The 23,407-nt window shown below is 43.0% G+C and overlaps 1 protein-coding gene and 1 long non-coding RNA gene across 5 annotated transcripts in view; one reads left to right on the forward strand and one right to left on the reverse strand.

Moving 5' to 3' along the window:
- Positions 1 to 23,407, forward strand: part of LMO7 (LIM domain 7) — a 281,768-nt gene that overhangs the window by 21,931 nt on the left and 236,430 nt on the right. The gene's annotated exons all lie outside the window — the stretch shown is intronic.
- Positions 20,895 to 23,407, reverse strand: part of LOC141127633 (uncharacterized) — a 73,414-nt gene continuing 70,901 nt past the window's right edge. The window contains exon 3 of the long non-coding RNA XR_012241570.1: positions 20,895 to 22,160. This is a non-coding gene — a long non-coding RNA (uncharacterized lncRNA). The remainder of the gene's footprint in view (positions 22,161 to 23,407) is intronic.

The raw sequence follows: 23,407 nt of genomic DNA on the forward strand, positions 1-23,407 counted from the left end.
TTAGTGCATTTGCCGAGAGCCAGAATCGAGCGATTGGCTTTCTTGTTAGATAGGGGTCTTGTGAGGGCAATGTATACTGAAGGGGGTGTACAGTTCCTCATTAAGACTCCCTAACAGACACGTCAATGGGTCTATTGCTAATTGAACCTGGAATATACTGTTAATTTTGGCAACGATGTTGCTCCAATACCTCACCAATTTAGGGCATCTCCAGAGCATATGGGATAGTCTCTGTGCCGCCGACACTGATACCAATGGTCCTACCTCCAAAATCTTCTCCCATTGTTCGCCATCAATGGGGCCAACAGCCAATAGATGAGTATAGATTCTAGAAATAATTCCTTTCTTCTCGGGTTCAGTGTATATGGAGTCTAGGAACCCGGAGTCTTCTAATTTCAATTCAGAGTGTCTACTTTGGCGTCTCAGAGCATAGTGTAGTTGAACATACTGGTAATGATGACCTTTAGGCACGGGGAATTCACTCAGTAATTGGGAGTATGGTTTTAGGGTGGGCCCATCAAGGATTTGGTGTAGGAATTTAATCCCTGCTCTTTCCCAAATCAGGTGTTTGGGAACCCTGGCTTAATCTGTGTAGAAGCGGTTGTGCCAAATGGGGGGTTGACGGATATAGCCTGTTAATCCAAGTGTGTTTTTAACCCCCTTCCATACTTTCATCAGTAGCTGAGTCATGAGGCAATTAAATGGGACTTTAGGGAGTCCCATTTCCATATGAGATAGGGCGGTATAGGCTGTCTCTGGGCCAACAAGAAAACTCCTGGAGGGGTCCTTGGTTATCCCAAGATCCCACCCCGTGAAATGTTGTTGTTGGGCTGCAACGTAGTACATTTGTGGGTGCGGAACAGCCATTCCACCCTGATCTTTTGGAAGTTGCACAGTGGCAAGTTTAATACGTGCCACTCCACCGCTCCAGATGAGGGCCCTGAATTGTGAGTCAACCCGTTGGAACCAGTACTGTGGTATCCAGACTAGAGCGTTATGTAAAATATGCAATAGTTGTGGTGCCCATATCATTTTGATAAGATTTACCCCTCCAGTTACTGACAGTGGTAACTTAATCCAACTGGCCTGTTTATGTTGAAACTTCCATAGTATTGGTTTCAGGTTTAGTGTAATATAGTCCCCTGGGTCTCCTGTCACTACTATATCTAAATATTTGAATGAGGTAACGACCTGTATGTGCGAGACATCGTCCGATAAAGGCACCAGTAGAGGATCTAACAGCAAAAGCCGATTTATGCCAATTAATGGCAAAGCCCGCTAGCCATCCGAACTGATTGATCAGACACAATACCACCCTCGGAGTCCCAGGGGTCACCCAAGTACAGCAGGGTATCGGCTCCGTACAATGAGAATTTCTCATCACTTTGACCCTGTCGGAGAAGAGGTTCCAGTGCGAGGGCAAACAGCAGGGGCGATAACGGGCACCCCTGCCGTATACCACAAAACAGAGGCAACAACTTTGATAGGGTGTCATTAATCCTCACCCTTGCTGTGGGGGCAGCGTACAATAATTGCACCCATGATATAAATTTGTCTCCCAAACCGAATCGGCGCAGAACCTCCCACAAATATTTCCACTCCACGCTGTCAAAAGCTTTGGCAGCGTCAAGGGAAAAGATGGCTCTATTATCGGGTTGTCCACTGGAACTGAGTGTTGAGGAACAGTCTGCGGATATTCAGCACCGTCGATAGGGTAGGGATGAAACCAGACTGGTCACAATGGACCAGGTCGGCCGCAACCCCCGAAAGTCTAGTGGCCAGTACCCAAGCTAGCAATTTAACGTCTGCATTAAGCAGTGAAATAAGCCTATAGGAGTCGGGTTATAGTGGATCCTTACCGGGCTTTGGGATGACCACTATGATGGCCTCATTCATAGAAGCGGGCAAACCGCTTTCCTGAAGAGCATCATTCAAAGTCGTTAACAGAGCAGGTAAGAGTGTCCCCATATTTCCCATATGTTTCCGTGGGTAGGCCGTCGGCTTCTGGTGGTTTATTATTTGCCATCTGTGCCACTGCTAAAGTGAGTTACTCAGTGGTCAGTGGTTCATTAAGGGCAACAAGGCCCTGTTGTGACAACTGAGGGATAGAGCACTAGTCCCAAAATTGGCTCAGTTCCTCTTGTGTGGGGTGTACCTTAGACGTGTATAAGTCTCTAACGAAGTACGAAAACGCCTCAGGGACGAGGGTCTAATCAGTAACCGTGTCTCCTGCAACGTTCTGAATGGCCTCTATATGAGTGGTGCCTTGCTGGGCTTTAGCTATCATGGCAAGTAACTGACCAGTGTTTTCCCCTTCATTAAAGTATTTTGCTGCAGGAAAAAACATTTGTTTTCCGCTGCAGTATGGAAACTTGTTAGTACAGGGCCATTTACGTTATGATTTTGAGGTGGGAGCAGAAATATATCTCTCCTCTGCCTTGACAGCCTCGCTTATTACCAGATTCTCCCATTTTCTAGCCTGTTTTGATTGACGTAATCTGTGTAATGATCAAAACCCTCAAGTGAGCCTTCAAAGCATCCCAAATCACTGCAGACCCAGCTGAGCCCCGGTTAAAATGTAAAAACTCAGTCAGGGCTTTGATAGAGTGATCAGACTCTGGGAAAATTGTGAACCAAAAATAATTTACCTTCCACAGTCTACACTGGGGGCTAGGGGAGGTAGCCACCTTGGCACAAAGAAGAGAGTGGTCCAATATGTTGCGTGGAGCATACATCACTGAAGTGGTGAGCGAATGCGCCAGGTTGTTGCCAGACATAAATCAATGCGTGAAAGGCATTTGTGTGATACTGAGTAGCAAGACTAGCATTGCACATTAGGATTCAGGTCCCACCACACATCTCGTAGGCCAAGTTCTGCTAGGAATCTAGCAAAGGGGTAGGACCACCCGGTTGGGGATTGCCGCTAGCTCCGGGTTTAAATGTATCCATTTGTTCATTACATTATTATAATCACCCAGTACTCAAATAGGGATATTGGAGTGGGGGCTATAAATTGTGCTAAACTTTTCAGGCTATCAAATGAGAAGGGTGGAGGGACATAGACATTTGTGACAATACATATCATTCCTGCTAATTTGCATAATAACAAAATATATACCATCCCTGGTCATCAATCAGGGACTGCAGTAATTGAAAAGAGACAACTCGTGATATAAGTATGCTGACTCCTCTGGAATAAGCTGTGTGGATGGAGTGAAACTGGGTGGGATAGCTGCGGCTTTTAAGTGTAGATATGGAGTTGGCTTGTAGGTGAGTTTCTTGCAAACATACCACAGAAGGTTTGTGGGCCTTTATTGTGGGGAAAAAGAAGCCACCCATTTCACTCCATCACCCAGCCCCCGCACATTCCATGAGACTAAAGTACACACAATAGACATTGATTAACAAATTGGCATGAAACTTGTAGGGAACATTTTAAGTATAGGGGTACATCAAGGGGCTCTGCACATCTCCATGTAGTATGTTTTAAAATAGGCATTCCCAGGTTAAGTTTAGGAAAGCAGGTGATGATCGCCATAAACATGTTTCCCCAGTTGGACTACCAGAGGACAAAAGAAAAATGTTTCCCCTGCAAACAGCAGGGGTCAGATCAGAGAAATATAAAAACATTAGTGCAAAGTTAGTTCTACCTCTCCGCCTGACAGGAAGAATAGGAAAAGGGAGGACGCACTTGGGTCTATTCCCAGGGTAAACGCATTAAACTAGAACTAAAAGTAGATGGTAAGGCACAGTTATTCCATAGGTGCTGGTGCCCTTTTAAGGGTTTATATCCTCCTGATCGTATACCATATTCATATACCATAGTATATGCGACATCATATCTTCAGAGGCGTTTCTTTACTTCAGTAAAAACTTAGCCCTGCAGCATTGTAATTCAGTGGAGAAATCTGGATAAAATGATATGCGAGCGTTTTCTATCTTCATAAGCTTTCCTTTGGTTCTGGCCTGATACAGGGTGGCATCTCGGTCCTTTAAAATTCAGCATTTTAAATAAGAACGGCCTTGGTGGTTCTCCAGGTTTAGGCGTTCTGAGTGGGACTCTATGGACCTGTTCCACTGCGAACATGGGGGAGAATGCATCTTTGCCAAATGTATTATATAGCCAGTTTTCTATAAATGCCACAGGGTTTTTTTCCTTCTGCCCTCTCCGGTATGCCCACCGTGCAGACATTGTGTCCCTGCCTGTTTTCCATGTCCTCTAAACTGGGTGAATGGCATGTGATAATCTATTTCGTATGGCTTACTTCTCTCTGCAATGGCACACATTGCTTACTCTGTCTTCCAGGGCCGCAGTGCGGTCTCGCAGCTTCTGCATATCCTGCCTAACTGGATTCAACTCCAATTTCACCCCTTTAATCTCAGTAGTTAGGGTAGTAATAGACATATATTGCATGATGTAACTACTGCAAAGATATCCCTAAGGGTTGATCCAGGGACAGGGAGCTCTTGGTCTGTCAAAGCACTGGCATTATTATCGGGGCCTAGTGTACACACGGCGTCCCAAGAGGAGGTATTTGCTATGTCCTCAGGCCATGCATTTTCTTGTGCTTCAGGGAGGGCCTTCTGCTCAGCGGGGTCCAGGAGAAGGGAGGGTGGTTTGGAAGGGGTGCCTTTCCCCAGAGCACCTCCCCAAACATCCTCATAGCTGCCTCTTTAGCCGAGCGCCAAGACCGGGCACCATCTTGTCCGCCATGCTCTGCTGCAGGCAGAGACTCTCTTCCTCCTTTGCGAGACATGTGCGCTGCCGAATCTCGGCAAATGTGGTGCCGCTGGATTGGGGACAGTATGAGGGTCCCTAAGGTATAGGTGAGCAGCAGTTTAGATGTGACAGGATGGCTGGAACAGGATAAATGCGCAGAGTTTCGGCGGAGCTCACACCACGCTGCTTACTCCATCAGCCACAAGCCATGCCCCAGCCCTGCATTCTTTATGTAGCCAACTCCTGATCTCTGGGGACCCTGATGTTAGGGGGAATCCGCACTCAATAAATCTATCTATCACGCACTTTTTTTTCCCCCTTAAAATCAGGGGAAAATCGTGGGTGCTTGTTATACGACGATCCCCGCTAATTGTGATAGCGGGGATCACTAGTAGTTTTAATATGGCGCCGCGGAGCTGAACGGGCGCCGCCGAAATCACAGTGACTGGGCGGAGCCGAGATATAGTCGAGTGTTCTCGGCTCTTTCCGGCGCCGCTCACAGTCACGGCCAGTCCCGCCATTGGACCTGTGTTATGTCCATCATAGGGCGGGACTGTGAGCGGCACCGGAAAGAGCCGAGTACACTCGACTATGTGTATCTTGGCAGCGTTCGTTCAGCTCCGCCGAGTCCCTCCAAACTCCGCGGCGCCATATTTAAAACTACATGCTATGTGTATGTCAGCGGCAATCTGTCCAAGCATGGACACTGGGAGCAAGGCTGCACTGACCACTGGGAGCAAGGCTGCACTGACCACTGGGAGCAAGGCTGCACTGACCACTGGGAGCAAGGCTGCACTGACCACTGGGGGCAAGGCTGCAGATGGACACGATAAGGCTGCATTGATGGGCATTTTAATGTAAGTTTTTTTTTTTTTTTCCCCTTTTAAACTTCCCTCGGTTTTTTTTTTCCTTTTTAAAATTCTCTCCTAAACTTGGGGTGCATGTTATACGCCGGCGCGTGTTATATGATAAATAAAATATATATTATATTATATTACACACTCTGGTGGATACTGGAAGGAGGCATTCGGTGATCCTGTGACATTGTTAGCACTGACTTGAGCGCAGGGTTCTAGTGACTGTGTGATGTTTCCTTTGGGAGGAAGTGGCAGTTCTGTCTGGGATAGCTTCTAAAAAGGGACTCCGCTCTGTCATCTTTATTTGCTTCTGCATAGACTGTTCGGGAAGGCTTAGCAAATTGGAGTGTTCTGCAAATGTTCAGTAAATTTTGGAGTATCCAATATCACCTTATCCCCATCCAAGTTCTTTAGCAATAAAAATCCTAAAAAGACATTCCCTGGACTAATTACTGTTAGTGAGTGAACTTTTGCTGTGTGCCTTGCTGACCCTGCTCTAATCTTGGCAAAGAACCGGTTAAATTGCAGCGGCTCCTGCAATAGTCACGCTACATGTTCTAACCATGGGGACGTAATTTTAAGAAATTTTAAGGTGGGTATCATTCAGTGCAGAAAGTCTCTTGTGCACCATAGTGCCCATCACTCTGTTTCACCTCTACGACATTAAAGTGGTTCTAAAGGCAGAAGGTTTCTTTTTGTCGTTATGCATTAAGATAAACTTTCTGTGTACTTCAGCCCCCCTAATACTTTCCTGAGCCCTTCTCGATCCAGCAATTGTTGCACGAGAGCCTTGGCTGTCCGGGACTCTCCTCATTGGCTGAGACAAAGCAATTAGCGCCATTGGGTCCCACTGCTGTCAATCGGTCAGTTAGCCAATGAGTAGAGTGAGGGGGCAGGGCTGAGCCATGGCTCCATATCTGAATGGAGACACAGAGTAGTGGCTTGGGTGTCCCCCCCATAACAAGCTACTCGGCAGGAGGGAGGGGCCAGGGAGCTGGCAAGGGACCTGAAAAGAGGATCTAGGCCGCTCTGTGCAAAACCACTGCACAGAGCAGGTAAGTAACGTGTTTGTTTAAAAAAAAAAAAAAGACCTTTTTTATATCGCTTGGTGGTTTTCAAGCTTTGGCCAACATTTGCTAAGCAGCAAGAAAGTCCACTAATTTAACTTTTATGACTAAAGATGTCAGACCTATGTAACAAGGCTTCCCAAGGATCCTACCTTTTTCATATTGCATATACTGTAAGTCTTGCTTGACAGTGCTGCACAATGATTGCGTGGTACTGCTTTTCTTTTGATGAAAGTCCATGTTGGCTTAAAGTGCAATTTCACATTTTGACAAAAAATGAAAAGGTGAACTAATGCACCCCCCCCCCCCCCCCCATATCCCCAAGTAGCTCTAAGGGTATTATCTTAAGACTATGTATTTCAGGTGAAATAATTTTACTTTTGAAGCTGGAAAGACTCAAAGAATGAAATTCCAGCCCCCTACAGAGCTGCTGTACGTATTTTTCTATCACAACTGCGTGCCATCCCTTGTAATCAACAGACAAAAGAATGCTTGTGTTTTGGCATTTAGTGATTTGAATTATAATTCTGTGGAATGAGACGACCATTTATGGAAATGATCTGGTTAGAATATAGACTAAGCCTGGGTTCCCTCAAACACTCACACACTCTGTATCTTTTCCTCAAGCTGTTTATGGAAACTTACACCAGCTAATGTAAAGGTTCTTAATCTCCATACCATATACATATATATATTTTTTTTTTTCCAGTGGCTTTTGGCCTAGTAATTGTATATATTTTTCCAGGTCCATGTTTAGAGAAAATGAAATGTGAATATATGGAGTCCCGTTAACATTTTACCATATCCTACTTTTTTATCGGCTTTTAGTTTAGTAGACCTATATATTTTAGTAAACCTATATATTTTGCCAGACCGCTGCTTAGATTGTTCTATTTAACAGCAGCATTCTCTTTAATGGTAATGCCATAACCTCACATAAAGAATTAAAAGCACTCTCCCAGTTCCATAGGACTATGCTAGGAAGCAAGATCCTCTAGGCATGTATACAAAAAACACAAATGCCACATGCCTAATATAGATATTTCTTTTGTCATCCATTGAGGGAATAGGCAATGCGGGATTGTAGGGTTAACCTGGAATGTGACTTTCAGGCACTGGGCTCTGCATTGTGGTTCTTTTCTGACCTCCCTGTATTCTATTTTGCTGCGAAGTAAGTCTACTCAGGACCATTGTACCATTTATTTATTTTTTTCCCCTCTCAAAGGTAAGGGTTAAGACTGAGGAATGAAGTGTTGATGCCTTCCTCTGGCTTAAGTGCTTGGCATGTGCATTGCACACTATTTCCCCCAAATTATCTAGAGCAAGCGCAATCCCATCTTGAAGCATCAAGTGGATTTCCAGCCTCCAAGTCTATTCTAATGTCAGCCTACAGTGATTCATTCACTCCCGAAACCCTCATCAGCACCAGTTGCCTGGGTTTGTGAATATTTGAGCCCTTCCTTCATATTTTCTAGTTGCCCACTGTCACATGGCTGACCATGTCCTCTCAAAGGACAGCCCATCTGCTACAGGGTATCTCGCCTCATATTCCTACAATGGTTCTGTGAATATTTGCCTGCTGATCCTGGATAGAACTGACAACTGAAACCCCATTTAGCTATAAGATTTTTGTCTGCTGAGTCTTTTTTTTTTTTATTTTTTTTATTTTTTTATTTTTTTTTTTTGAGTGGGGCCATGGTCACATGAACATTAGTGTCCACCAGTTTGTTATAGTTCTAAGCGCACTCTGCCAACATTGGTGGCATGCATTCTTTACCTTATTCCTTATTAGTGCAGTGCATATCATCTTGCAATCGGTGGAATAGCCTGCTGTAGTAGGCCTTAGGTTTTTTTGGAACTCCTATGGCTGCTCAGTTTGAAGACTTTTTTTTTTTTTTTTTTTTTTTTTTGTGCACACTGGAAACATGCTGAAAAGCCCTGGACCCACCTGAGTCTATGCCAGAGCATTTCCCCTTTTTTGAGGAGGGATTCTCGAACGGGTGGTTTGTGTCTGAGGATGCTCCTCTGATGCACCTTGAGAAATTCCATTGGAAAGGTCCACTTCACTGATTTGGAAATTGAATTCCCTCCTCCTTTTAGAACTCACTTGAGTTAATTGGTTTGGTTGTCCTCCCTGTGTTAGAAGTAATGTTTAATCTGTTAAACCATGTCAGAATGGAAGGAACTCCTTTTTAGAGAAGATAACGTTACAAAGCAGTTGGAGCAAATGTCTGGAGTGTTTTGCTTTAGCTGTGACAGTTTATTTTATTCCTCTAAACTTGTGTCCCACATAAGACTGATGCCCATACAAATGTGTAGGGCATTCTGTCTATGTGTGGGACACTGATAGGAATCCCAGCAACAACTGTTTCCTTTTAGTTCTAGGGACATCCTCTCTTGGATCAGCTCTAGACATGGTCCTTGGCAACAATATCTAGTCCTACCAGAGCACAGGAGATCTGCAGAAAGGTCAGAAAAAAAACACATCCCTCCATCTCATTTGCTATAGCAGTGTGTTCTTGCAAAGACAAGCCATTGTCTGCCTCCTACAGAACTCTTAAAATAGTTGTCAGGTCACAGGGAGCCACTTCTAAAATTAGTTGATGGGTATCCGTGGGAAGAATGCCTCTTAAAGGGGGTTTAGTGGGAAGAATAAAACCTTTACAATGTTGGTCAGAATGCCACACTTGCAGGTAAATGATCATTGGTGCCATGCCACTGCGGCATGTGGCATTGGCCCTAGAACTATGGCGTCACCATCAAATAGGCCATCAATCAACCACAGCTCAAGGAACCCTAGGACACCCCTGGAGGAGTGCTGGTTGAGAATGCCTGGCTCAGACAGTAGGTCTAGAAGCAGGAGATCTGCATATGCCTCTGGCAATTCTTTGATCTGAAAGTGTGTTCCCATATCCAAAGGTGGATTGGGGGGGGGGTGCATTACCACACCCAGATGGGTTACTGGGTATTGGGCCCACTTGACTTTTGGATTCTCATGACGTCCTATAGCCCACAGGCTACATCTTAGAGATCCCTACAAGTTCAGCAGCCCTGCAGTATGATTCCTGTGTCTTTACCTAGGCCTTTTTTGGGTTCCTTTCACTCTGGGACTTTTATTTATTTATTTGTAGAAACTTGCCCTTGGGTGTTATTTCCTAAGGTCTTCCCTCTCTTGTATTACTGGGTAATGCTGATCCTTGGTATTCCTCTCCCCAGGGGGACCTTCTGAGTTTGTTAGCTAAAACTAGTTTCCACTGTTCCCTTAGCAGGTTCCTAACCCCCCTTCTTTTTTTTTTTTTGGCAACCTCATTATGGGTTGCTTATCCAACCTTTTCTTATAGATTGTCAGATTTTTTTTAATGCACTCTAATAGCCAGAATTCTCTCCTGCAGACCCGAACTCCTGCTGGTTTCCTCCAGTTGGAGCCTTACAGATGTCTTGTTAGCAACTGTTAGTTACCAGATAGCGAGGCTGACCAGCTTAGATCCTTGCTGGAGAACTTTGTACCTTTTTGGGTTAGAGGATTTTTCCTTAACAGTCACAGTACTCCTCCCTCCTCCCCATTGGTAATTAGTGGGTTAATGGAGTCTTGCCCTCTTCACATTGTTGCCTCTTTTTTAGTCTGTTTGGCATCTGGGGGTCTGCACTTGAGATAGATGTGCATACAGTTTTAAAATTCTTACTTTTTGTATACCAATAAAGTTGGCATTTTGTGCCTTTTCATACATATATCTACTTTCCACACTTTTTTCCTGCCCTGTAAAGTCCAAAGGGGCGTCTCCTATATGCACTTTGTTGCAAATATTCTTTGAACATTTTTCTAGGATGTCGGCAGGCTTTCACACCATTTAATTCTCTCATGTCCCCTTTTACATACAGTTCCTGTGAGTCTAGTGGTCACTGATTTCAACCCTTAGTCTCTTAAGGTCTGAGGTGTTTTCTTTCCCCCACACCTTGGAAGTACTTCTTCTTCTGTTTCAAAGCTATCTCCATGTCCAGTTCCCCACAGCATTTGGTGTCTGTTTTTTGGGGGATCACGTTGTATGTAGGGCCCTTAACCTGGACTCAAGTGAACATAACTTAATGCTGTGAGACCTTCATCTTTGGAAAGGATTAGGAACTCTTCCAGTGACGATATGAGCAACTTTGTCCCTACACTGGGTGATGTTTAGAGGCACCGTATATAATTTTTTTTTTTTTTTTTTTTTGTCCCCTGGGCTTTATCTTGGCAGCATTTGGGCTTTATCTTCTGTACAGCAGGAAGAAACCATCACTGGAAAGCTCAATGCTCCCTTGGATTGTCAACAGACAGCTCATGCTCGTTCCACATCCTTGCTGTTCTTACAGTAAAGAACCCTCTACGCAGTTTAAGGTTAAACCTCTTTTCTTCTCATTTTAATGAGTGGCCGCGTGTCTTATTAATCTCCCTTCCACAAAAGTTTTATCCCTATTTTGGGGTCACCAGTCTGGTATTTGTAAATTGAAATCCTATCCCCTCTCAAGCCTCTCATCTCCAGTGAGAATAGGTTCAGTGCTCGCAACCTTTCTTCATAACTAATATCCTCCAGACCCTTTTAGCTTTTGTTGCCCTTCTTTGTATTCGCTCCATTTCCAGTACATCCTTCCTTCCTGAGGACTGGTACCCAGAACTGGACCGCATAATCCAGGTGAGGCTGGACCAAAGTCTTGTAGAGTGGGAGAATTATTGCTTTATCCCTGGAGTTAATCCCCTTTCTAATGCATGCCAATATTCTGTTTCCTTTGTTAGCAGCTTGGCATTGCATGCCATTGTTGAGCCTTTTTCCATCCTAGATTCCCCCAGAGCTTCACTCCCAAGTGAGTAGATTGCATTCCTATTTTTGCCACCCTAATGCATTATTTTACATTTTCTACATTAAAGCTCATTTGCCATCCAGTTGCTCTAGTTGTCTTCTTGCAAGGTTTCCACATCCTGCGGAGAAGTTATTTCCCTGCTTGGCTTAGTGTCATCTGCAAATACAGAGATTGAACTGTTTACCCCATCCTTCAGGTCGTTTATGAACAAATTAAATAGGATTGGTCCCAGCACAGAACCCTGGGGGACCCCCACTTCCTACCCCTGACCATTCTGAGTATTCCCCATTTATCATCACCCTCTGAACTCACCCTTGTAGCCCGTTTTCCATCCATGTACTCACCCTATGGTGCATACCAATGGACCTTACTTTCTACAGTAAAAGTTTATGGGGAACTGTGTCAAATGCTTTTGCAAAATCCAGATACACCACGTCTACGGGCCTTCCTTTATCTAGATGGCAGCTCACCTCATAGAAGGTTAATGGATTGGTTTGGCAAGAACAATTCTTTATGAATCCATGCTGATTACTGCTAATGATACAGTTTTCATTACTAAGATCTTGTATATAGTCCCTTATCATCCCCTCCAAGAGCTTGCATACTATTGATGTTAGGTTAACTGGTCTGTAATTCCCAGGGATATATTTTGGCCCTTTTTTAAATATTGGTGCTACATTGGCTTTTCTCTAATCGGCTGGTATCATTCCAGTCAGTAAAAATTAGGAACAATGGTTTGGCAATTACTTGACTGAGTTCCCTAAGTACCCTCGGTTGCAAGCCATCTGGTCCCGGTGATTTATTAATGTTCAGTTTCCCAAGTCCATTTCTATTTCTGTCCTGTTAGCAATGAGGGTTTTTCCTGTGATGAGTCATGAGGACAAACATTGCAGTTTTGGTTGCTAAAGCCCCTCCGATTCCCTCGTGAAGACTGAGGAGAAGAATAAATTCAATACTTTTGCCGCCTCCCCATCCCTTGTAAACAGCTGTCCTTCCTCATTCTTTAAGGGGCCAATATGTTCTGCCCTCCTTTTTTACTGTTTATATACTTAAAGAATTTTTTGGGATTTCTTTTGCTCTCCTCTGTGTATTTTGTGTTCTATCTTAGCCGCCCTAATTGCACCCTTGCATATCTTGTTGCAGTCTTTGTAAAGTCTGAATGCTGATGATGATTTTTCAGCCTTGTATTTTTTGAAGGCCTTCTTTGTTTTTATATGCATTTTTTACATTGGAGTTAAGCTATCCAGGATTTTTGTTCACTCTTTTAAATTTATTTCCCAATGGGATGCACTGGCTAATGCCCTTATTTAATATGCTCTTAAAGCAAACCCATCTCTCCTCCGTGTTTGTTTCTAAGATTTGATATCTTCTAGCAAGATTCATAGTTTAAGGAAGTTGGCTCTTTTGAAATTCAGTGTCTTTGTATTCCCCTTATGTTTCCTATTTGTGTGATTTTTTTTTTTTTTTTTTTTTTTTTTTTTTTATACCGAAGCCAATCGACCTGTGATCACTGTTTCCTAAATTGCCCTGTATTACCACATCCGTGCTTAGGTCTGTATTGTTGGCAATCAGTAGATCTAGTAACGCCTTGTTTCTAGTTGGTGCGTCTACCATCTGACCAATGAAATTGTCCTGCAAGACATTTAGGAACTGGCAAGCCTTAGACAAATGCATGGTTCCCTCCGCCCAGTCTGTCTGGATAATTAAAATCCCTCATTATGACAACACTTCCCATCCTTGTTGCTAATCCAAATTGTGATAGGTCTGTCTCCCCCTCCTCCCTCAGGTTAGGGGGGCCTATAGCATACTTCCAGTATTTTTCCCCTTGGCTTCATCCCTTTGGAGCTCTACCCATAAGGATTCCACCTCCTCCCTGGCATTGGTGAACAAGCCACGTAGTCTAGACCATTTGCATACTGTCCTCTTATTGGGTATTCCAAGTTTGAAAATGGGACTTGTTACTATACTATACTTTGGGTTTATGTGCTTTTAGTCAACCTACCACTAATGCCCCCAATACTACCCTCTGGAATATGTTCATTGCTGACTAGCTCTACCTCTGGACCCCCCCCCCCCCCCCCCCCCGTCGCCTAGTTTAAAAACCCCTCCTAACTTTTTGGCCTTCTTCACTCCCAGCACATCTGTACCCTCATTTAGGTGCAATCCCTTCCTTCTACAGAACTGGTGACCAACTGAGAAGTCGGCCCATTTCTCCAGGAACCCAAACCCCTCCTTACTACACCAGCTCCTCAGCCACTTGTTTACTTCCCTTATCTCCCTCTAAAATCTTTAGGACACTCCATCTGCCTCTGTGTCCTTCAATAAATGATGAGGAATAAAAAAAAATTGCTGTAAACTTCCTTGAAGTGTGTGTGTGTGTGTGTGTGTGTGTGTGTGTGTGTGTGTATATATATATATATATATATATATATATATATATATATATATATATATATATATTAATATTATTATTTTTTTTTTTTTTAATTTGCTTTAGGTATTGCTTGTTTGCAAAACGAAGGCACGACAGTTAGAAGTGAGCTTACATAGGTGTCCGTTTATGAAGCAGTGAAATCTATTCACTGCTTCGTTCTCCAGCATTCACATTGAAGATCTTTCTCCCCTGTGTGCCTGTTTATGAAGCTTTGTAGATCGCTTCACCTTTGGAGGAGTGAAGCGATCTACAAACGCTTCCAACAGTGGAGAACAGCCCCTGATACTAGAATCTCGTGAGACTTTACGAGATTACAGTACCAGAAATTCACAGAAACACAGAGATGTCAGTTTATTAAGCAGTGATAAATTATCACCGCTCAATACACGGACAGACGGCATGGATTAATGTTAATAAAATAACAAGTCCCCCTATATTATATACATATGTATACACACATTATATATACATGTGTGTAATATATGTATGTATATATGTGTCTCTCGCTCTCTCGCTCTCTCGCTCTCTCGCTCTCTCGCTCTCTCGCTCTCTCGCTCTCTCGCTCTCTCGCTCTCTCGCTCTCTCGCTCTCTCGCTCTCTCGCTCTCTCTCTGGATCACTGCTTCATAAACGGACACCATAGAGCTGACCTGCAACTTTTTTTTTTTTTTTTTTTTCTCCGTTTTTGGCAGTGTCCAAACCTCCTGTATGAGGCACTATAACAAGGCTATACAAGAATATGGACCTTATTTTTTTGGGGGATGCTGCTCTTTTGTAACATATTAACTCCAACTAGCCAGAATTGCTAAGTTCTAGGCCTCTTTGCACATTGCACTGCCATTGAGCAATATTTTAGGACCCACCCCATGTGATTTTGTGATACACATAACAAATTCTACTAATTTACTGTCCAGAAGGAGGTTGGAGGGTGATAGAGGTTAGAAAGGAAGCTGTATTGCTGAACCACGAAAATAAATGGCTTAAAGCAGTTGTAAACCTCAATCATGATATCTGAGCAAAGCACATATGTCTCTAGTGTTTACATATCGCTCCCCAAAGCTCTAAGTGCCCATTTCTCTATGGTGCTTCGTTCCTCTGTTATTAGCACGAGTCACTTCTGAGAAGTTTTCCCGAAACAGATAAAATTTGTGCCGGGGAGCAGTGGCGAATCTAGACATTCTTTCACTTGGGGCAAAGACTCAGTTTGCCCCCCCCCCCCCCGATTTGAACTTAGCCTGCTTTTAAAAGTGGCCTGCAGGCCCTGCGCTTGGATTTCTTTCTACTCAGGTCAGGTGAAAGCACAGTTTGCAATCTGCGTTATGCACCACCACTAATATTACAGCATTCCTCTATGTTGACCAGCACACTTGCGTATTCCCAGCACATCTCTGCACCTCTCATACCCCCAGTAACCCTCCGAGCACATCTTTTTTGTACCCCTAGCATGCCTCCATAGCCCTTCAGCACATCTCTGTACCCCCAGCACACTTCTGCACCTCTTTGCATAGCTCTGCATCCCCCAGTATATATATCTGTACCCCTCAGGACACCTCTGTATCCCCTTGCACGTCTCTGCACACCTTTACTGCCCCCAGAACACTTCCATACCACTGCACCCATCAGAATACTTTGTATCCCCAAGTACATCAACATACCATCAGAAAGATTTCTACCCCCAGCAGGCCTCTGCACCCCCAGCACACTTCTGTATCCCCTTGTACACATTTGCACCCCCCTCCCCCCCCAGAACCCTTTGTATCCCTAAGCACACCTCCATACCGTCAGCACCTCTCTGTACCCACTAGCACATGTATTCTGCTGAACATCTCTGCATTCCCCCCCACACCTCTGTACTCACTTGCACATCTGGGAACCCCCCTGCACACCTTTGTACTCCCGGCATTCTCTATATCCCCCAACACCCCTCTGTACCCACTTGCATATCTCTGCACCCCCTCCTGCACACCTCCTGTGGTGTGGGAATACAACTGACGAGAAAATTTTACCGCCGATTTGTGCATCATTACACAATTGCAATTTTCCCCTCATGAAAGCTGAATCCAGACACAAACTTAAAAAATATTTCTCAATAGCCACAAAGGTTATAAATCCACATGTGCACAAGATGCCCTTGCAAACCCAAATATTACTTTGTTAAAGAAAAAGTTGTAGAAGTGACCTCATCAGTGTGCTTTACATGGCCTGTGCATACAGCTGAGCTATGGGAAGGGACCAGGAGGCCTCATGCTACAGGCTGTCTACAGAAAATTTCAGGAGTGGAGGTGAGGCCAGTCATACTGTACAGCCAGAGAGGGCAGCAGTGACTGGTCTGGTATTTAGTATGGGAAGCCCTTGCACAAGGCCCAGTGGATTACTGCAGTTCTGGGAGAAATGCAAGCAACCAAAACATCAAATGTATGTAAGAATACACATGCCTCCTTGTATTTAAGACCTTTTGCTTATCCTGCCTGGTGTTGGCCTTAAATTAGAAACATCACTCGCCTCTTCCTCCTTCTCCTGCTTACGTTTTTTTTTTTTTTTTTTTTTTTTTTCTTTTTTTAAATTAAATCCTTACTAACGGTTATGCAAGCCTTGTTCTTGATTCAGATGCCCAGCAGATTCAGTGTTGTCCTGCTAAGTTCCACTGATTAGGTGCAGCAGCCTGGATCCTGCGCCACATCTTGGTCCACCTCTGTTATTGATGGCTGGCTATTTCTTCTGGGATCAGGCAGCTGGCCTTCAATGATGTGCACCAGCTCCAACCACCAGCTGCTATGGGATCCTTACTCCTGCTTCCTGAAATGTGACATGGTGTCCCAGGAGGCTGAGAAACAAGGGGCATGTCATTGCCACCTCGGTGTTTGGGTGGTTGGGTTGAGCAAAAATAGTAGTAAAAAGATAAATGAGTGCTGATTTGTGTTTAGGGGAGTGAGTGCAGGGTGCCATAGAGGATCTGGGGGATGAAGTTGTGCTTTAAATTGTCGCCTATTTATTTTTATCTCCTATTGCACCTCCCAATTAAACCACTTAGCCTACATCTACATACAGTGCCTTGAAAAAGTATTCATACCCCTTGAAGTTTTCTACATTTTGTCATGTTACAACCAAAAACATAAATGTATTTTATATGATGGACCAACACAAAGTAGCACATAATTGTGAAGTGGAAGGAAAAGGATAAATGGTTTTTAAATTTTTTTTTTTTTTTTTTTTTTTTTTTTTTACAAACTAATATTTAAAAGGTGTGGAGTGCATTTGTATTCAGCCCCCTTTTACTCTAATACCCCTAAAAAAAAATTGAGTGTAAGCTATTGCTTTCAGAAGTCACCTAATTGATAAATGGAGTGCATCTCTGTGTAATTAAATGTAATCTCAGTATAAATACAGCTGTTCCGTGAACCCCTTAGAGGTTTGTTAGAGAACCTTAGTGAACAAACGGCATCATGAAGGCCAAGGAATACACCAGACAGGTCAGGGGTAAAGTTGTGGAGAAGTTTAAATCAGGGTTAGGTTAAAAAAAAAAAAAAAAAAAAAATCTCTCTTCTCTTTCTCTTCTCTTTCTCTTTCTCTTCTCTTTCTCTTTCTCTCTATCTATCTTTATTCTCTCTATCTCTGATCTCTCTATCTCTATTCTCTCTATCCCCAAGCTTTGAACACCTCACGGAGCACTGTTCAATTTATTGTCTGAAAATGGAAAGAGTATGACAACTGCAAACCTACCAAGACATGACCGTCCACCTAAACTGACAGACCGGGCAAGGACAGCATTAATTGAAGCAGCCAAGTGCCCCTGCACAGATCCACAGCTCAGGTGTGAGAGTCTTTCCATAGCACAACGATTAGTCATGCACTCGCAAATATCTGACCTTTTTTATGGAAGAGTTTCAAGAAGAAAGCCATTGTTGAAAGAAAGCCATAAGAAAAGAAGTCCTCTCTGCAGTTTGCGAGAAGCCATGTGGGGGACTCAGCAAACATGTGGAAGTAGGTGCTCTTTTTCCACATGTTTTTGTCCTAAAAGCAAAATGCTATGTGTGGCAGCATCATGTTGTGGGGATGCTTTTCTTCAGCAGGGACAGGGAAGCTGGTCAGAGTTGATGGGAAGATGGATGGAGTTACAGAGCAATCCTTGGAAGAAAACCTGTTATGCCGCGTACACACGAGCAGACTTTACGGCAGACTTGGTCCGGTGGACCGTACTCCGTCAGATAATTCGATTGTGTGGAGGGCTCCAGCTGACTTTTTTTTTTTTTTTTTTTTCCCCCCAAAAGTTCAACGGACCTAGAAATGAAACGTTTCAAATCTTTCCGACGGACTCGAGTCCGGTCGAAAAATCCGCTCGTCTGTATGCTAGTCCGACAGACTAAAACCAACGCTAGGGCAGCTATTGGCTACTGGCTACCAACTTCCTTATTTGGGTCCGGTCGTACGTCATCACGTACGAATCCTTCGGACTTTGGTGTGATCGTGTTTGTCCAAATCTGTCCGTTTTGTAAGTCCAGCGCACTTACAGTACAAAGTCCGTCGGAAAGATCGTCGGACCAAGTCTGCCGTAAAGTCCGCTCGTGTGTATGCGGCACTAGTCTGCAAAAGACTTGGGACTGGGGCGGAGGTTCATCTTCCAGCAGGACAATGATCCTAAACATACAGCCAGAGCTACAATGGAATTGTTTAGATCAGTGCATATTCCTGTGTTAGAATGGTCCAGACCTAAATCCAATCGAGAATCTGGAGCAAGACTTGAAATTGCTGTTCGCAGATGCTCTCCTTCCAATCTGACAGAGCTTGAGCTGTTTTGCAAAGAAGAATGGGCAAAAATGTCACTCTCCAGATGTGCAAAGCTGGTAGAGACATCCCCAAAAAAAAGACTTCCAGCTGCAATTGCAGCGAAAGGTGGTTCTTCAAAGTTTTGACTCGGGGCTGAATACAAATACACACCACACTCTTCACATTTTATTGTTTTTAAAAATTTGAAAACCATTTATAATTTCCCTTCCACTTCACAATTATGTGCCACTTTGTGTTTGTCTAGCACATAAAATCCCAATAAAATACATTTACGTTTTTTGGTTGTAATATAAAAAATTTCAAGGGGTGTGAATACTTTTTCAAGGTACTGTGTACTCACTCCAACATGGGGCTGCACATCATTTCTCTGCTACTGGTTTCTTTATACTGACAATGATGGGTAAAATCTGCACAATGTTTGTTGGCACAGCTGCTTATTGACTTGCTCATGGGTGCCTGTTTACAGGGGGACAACATGCTAAAATGCATTTGATTGTAAGTGATTAGCATTATGCTGTGCTCCACATGGTGGTATGGACCATGTGAAATCTGAGGAGCTATGTGAACTGCCTTTACGTGTTTTTTTTGTGTTTGTTTTTTTTTTCAATGCATTGTAACTTAAAGTGGTTCTAAAGTTGAAATTTTTTTTTACATTAAAGTATATGTAAACCCTTACCTTGTAAAACAACCTAATCAGTTTAGAATATAAAAAACCAGCACAACATTTGTATATACAGATTTAAAACAAAATTACATATGCCTTTTTTTTTTTTTTTTTCCCCCTCCTATTTTAAGTAATCACATATCCATACCTCCCAACATTTAGAGATGGGAATGAGGGACACCTACTAGCAAATGTATATAGGCATATGACACACCCCCTGCCACACCCGCTTAAAGGAGAATTAACAAAAAAAAAAAGTTAATTAACCACTAGACATCCGCGCTATGGCCGAATGACGGCCACAGCGCGGACCTGCATTCCCGGGAGGACGTCATATGACGTCCTCCCCTGTGCACGCTCCCTGCGCGCGCCCTGTGATCACCGAGTCACTGAGACTCGGCTGATCACCGATCTGAGTAAGGGGCCGGTCCCGGCCCCTTACCATGTGATCAGCTGTCAGCCAATGACAGCTGATCACATGATGTAAACAGGAAGATCGGTAATCGTTTTTTTTTTTTTACTCGCGCTGACAGCGCGAGTAGAGAAAAAAGCCGATCACCGGCTCAGATGTCAGGGACATCGGTCCCGAAGTGGAAGCACAACACATTCCTCATCAGTGCCACCCACAAGTGCCACCTAACAGTGCCCACAAGTGCCACCTAACAGTGCCCACAAGTGCCACCTACCAATGCCCACCTGTAGTGCCCATCACTGCCACCTATCAGTGCCCATCACTGCCGCCTCATCAACGTACATCAATGAAGAAGAAAAAGTACCCGTTAAAAATTTTTTATAACAAAATATAAAAAAAAATTTTTTTTTTTTTTTTTAAAAATTCAGGTTTTTAAATTTTTTTAACAAAAAGTAAAAACCGCAGAGGTGATCAAATACCACCAAAAGAAAGCTCTATTTGTGGGAAAAAAATGATAAAAATTTCATTTGGGTACAGCGTTGTATGACCGTGCAATTGTCATTCAAAATGCGTTAGCGCTGAAAGCTAAAAATTGGTCTGGATAGGAGGGGGGTTTAAGTGCCCTGTAAGCAAGTGGCTAAATCCACAAGGGCTTTTTTTTTTTTTTTTTTTTTTTTTTTTACCACTACTATGGTACTACCACTACTACTTAGCTTATAAAGTTTACAAATGCAGCAATTTAGAAATTGGATGAAAAGTTTAGCGCTGGGAAACACTTTTTGAAAGATAAAAAGTGCATTTTCTATACAACTATATAGATCAGACCAAAATGAGGGACAAATGAGGGGGAACGAGGCACAGAGGGACACTGCTCCAAATCAGGGACAGTTGGGAGCTATGCATATCCTCTTGGCTGCACAGGTCTTGGCCATTGGAGGAGGGCAGGCTGAGTTCCCAGCACAGCTAGAGAACTGACCATACTGTGCACGCTAGTTTGGAAAGTAGAGGGACTGGCAGGATCATCAGGTATTAAATACAAAGGAAGTAATACTAATAGAACAGGACACTTTTCATAGAAGTACATGGTACAGCAGGCACATATCAAGAATATGAAATATTGGGTCAACTTATTCTTTAATGAATTCCCTGCAATAAGGTAAAAACATTTTACCACTTTTTGCCTTTAATGTAATTTATGCACATTCTCTTTGTAAAAGCCTCTTTTGTAGACATGCAAAGGACATGAGACTGCAGCTGGGTGCTACCTTTTTTGCACAGGCAGACAGAAAGCTGTCTCTTGAGTGATACCTTTTTCATAATCTTCTTCACTCCTCTCTGGGTGATGCATCACATCTATGTATGGAGATGAGGAGGAGCTGACTCAGCACAGACAGTCTTTAGACATTACCAGAAGGAGAGGACATGGCAGGAGGTATCAGGAAACTAGTTCGACCTGCAGTGGTTGATTTCTCAAACGGTTTTGAAGGCAAAATGCAAGCTAATAGGGAAAAAAGTTTACGGAAAGGAAAATTTTGCAAGTAAACATCAAAATTCTTTGCTAATATTTTGTGTACTTTTACCTGCATTCTTTAAAGTGGAGTTCCACCCAAAAGTGGAACTTCTGCTCATCTGTCTCCTCCCCTCTCTGGTGCCACATTTTGGCACCTTTCAGGTGGTAGGGGGAATGGGTACCTGTTTTCGACGTGTACCCTTCCCCACTTCCTGGAAGTTCGGCCTCCTCCTCCACCGCCGGGCCAATTACCGCAGCACAGTAGGGAACCGTCTGTGAAGCCGAAAGGCTTTACTGCTGGTTTCCCTCCCCAAGTATGATGGCGGCTGGACCCGACAGTCTATCCGTAAATCGGCTGGGGTGCCAACATCATGGGCTCCCTGGACAGGTAAGTGTCCTAATATTAAAAGTATTTGTAGCTGCTGACTTCTTACATTTTTTCATAAGGGGGCGGAACACCTTTTAACTTGATCACAGGGTCCCTTTTAAAATATGGGCACTCTAAAGGTGAAATTGGCATAAAAAATGCTTTCATTCTTGCATTTTTACTGTAAGGAACAGTAATCTATTATCCCCCCCTTAAACTTATATAAATATATTTCATTATTTATTCCTTGTAATAAAGTGCTAGTTTTTTGTTTCCCACAGGTTTACAATGCAGCAAAACCTACTTGAGGCAATAATTATAGTGTAATTCATAGCCAAATAGTAAATCGGTCTTCCCTTTTCAAGCTGACAAGACATTGCATTAAACTATGCCTCCCCTGGAGTGATAATTGTAGACTGTGCCGTACTGTCCTTGCTTCACTATTGTCCTGTCCGAGTGGCTTCAATTCAACAGGGGATGAAGTCTTGAAATATCTTGGTTTTTATGTTTCTCTGAAAATGTAGATGGAGCGAAAGGTCAGGATTAATGTACAGAATAAACAATTGTTTATAATAAACCACAGATATAATCGTGTTCATTTATATAGTGTCAAGGTTCTGCATCCTGTAGGACTTGGTCTATAAAAGAATAAAGTATAAAGGAGCCATCCATATCAACCTTTGCCCCATAGGAGTTTGGTGTTGAGAACTTGCCACTGAAAATTTAAATACAATGAAATTAAATATAAATGCTACGTGAGTGCTCATGCTTCCAACCTAACCTCACCCCTCCATAAACCTTGTTTCTTTTTTCCCATTTAAAGTGTGGGGTTCTGAAACAAGAAGATATACATTCATACTTGCCTCTATTGCTGTCTGTCACTACGATGCTGCAGCTGTCCCCTACTGTCTCTAAGACCGAAAACTGAACGATCACATGACCTCTGATGGCTCAGTTCTCGGTCTTCCCGGATCAGAGAACGTGTCGGTCAGTCACTGTTTTGTGCCTAGCCCCTCCAGTGCTAACTTAACAGTGTACATTACCCCTTTAAACCAAAGCTTTCCATACTTGGTAATCATTTAATTGCTTTATCTACTCTAAACAACATGGATGGAACATGCTTATACATGTGTAATATTCTCCTTCATCCACTTCTAGTTGATAATGTTGCAGTGTACATGTACATACTGCTGCATGAAAATGAAAAATGTTTATTTTTTTTTATTTTACGGCTTTGTACTCATTACATTACTGATCTTTATGCAGCTCTGTCCATTGTTCCATTGACAACAATACATCTGTGTTGTTGCTTTTTTTTTTTTTTTTTGTTTTTTTTTTTGTTTTTGTTTTTTTGTTTTTGTTTAACTCTTGTGTGTAAGGCCTTAGGTTAACAATATGCAGTGCAGTTCAGTTTTGGGCACCAGTTCTCAAAGAATATTGGGTGAACTGGAGAAAGTACAGAGAAGGGCAACCAAACTTTTAAGAGGCATGGAGGAGCTCAGCTATGAGGAAAGATTACAGGAACTGAATTTTTTCTCTTGATAAGAGGAGATTAAGGGGGCTATGATCTACATGTTCAAATATATAAGGGGTCCATATAGTAAACTTGGCATTGAGTTATTCACTTTATTCAACACAGAGGACAAGGGAGCACTCTTTTTTTTCTTTCAATGGTTTTTATTGAAGTTTTTAGAAAAGAAAAGAATATGTTTTACAACATAAAAGGAAGGGAGAAAAGTGATATACACATTCAGGTTGT

The sequence above is a fragment of the Aquarana catesbeiana genome, linkage group LG02 (genome assembly GCF_042186555.1).
Source record: "Aquarana catesbeiana isolate 2022-GZ linkage group LG02, ASM4218655v1, whole genome shotgun sequence".
NCBI classification, from domain to species: Eukaryota; Metazoa; Chordata; class Amphibia; order Anura; family Ranidae; genus Aquarana; species Aquarana catesbeiana.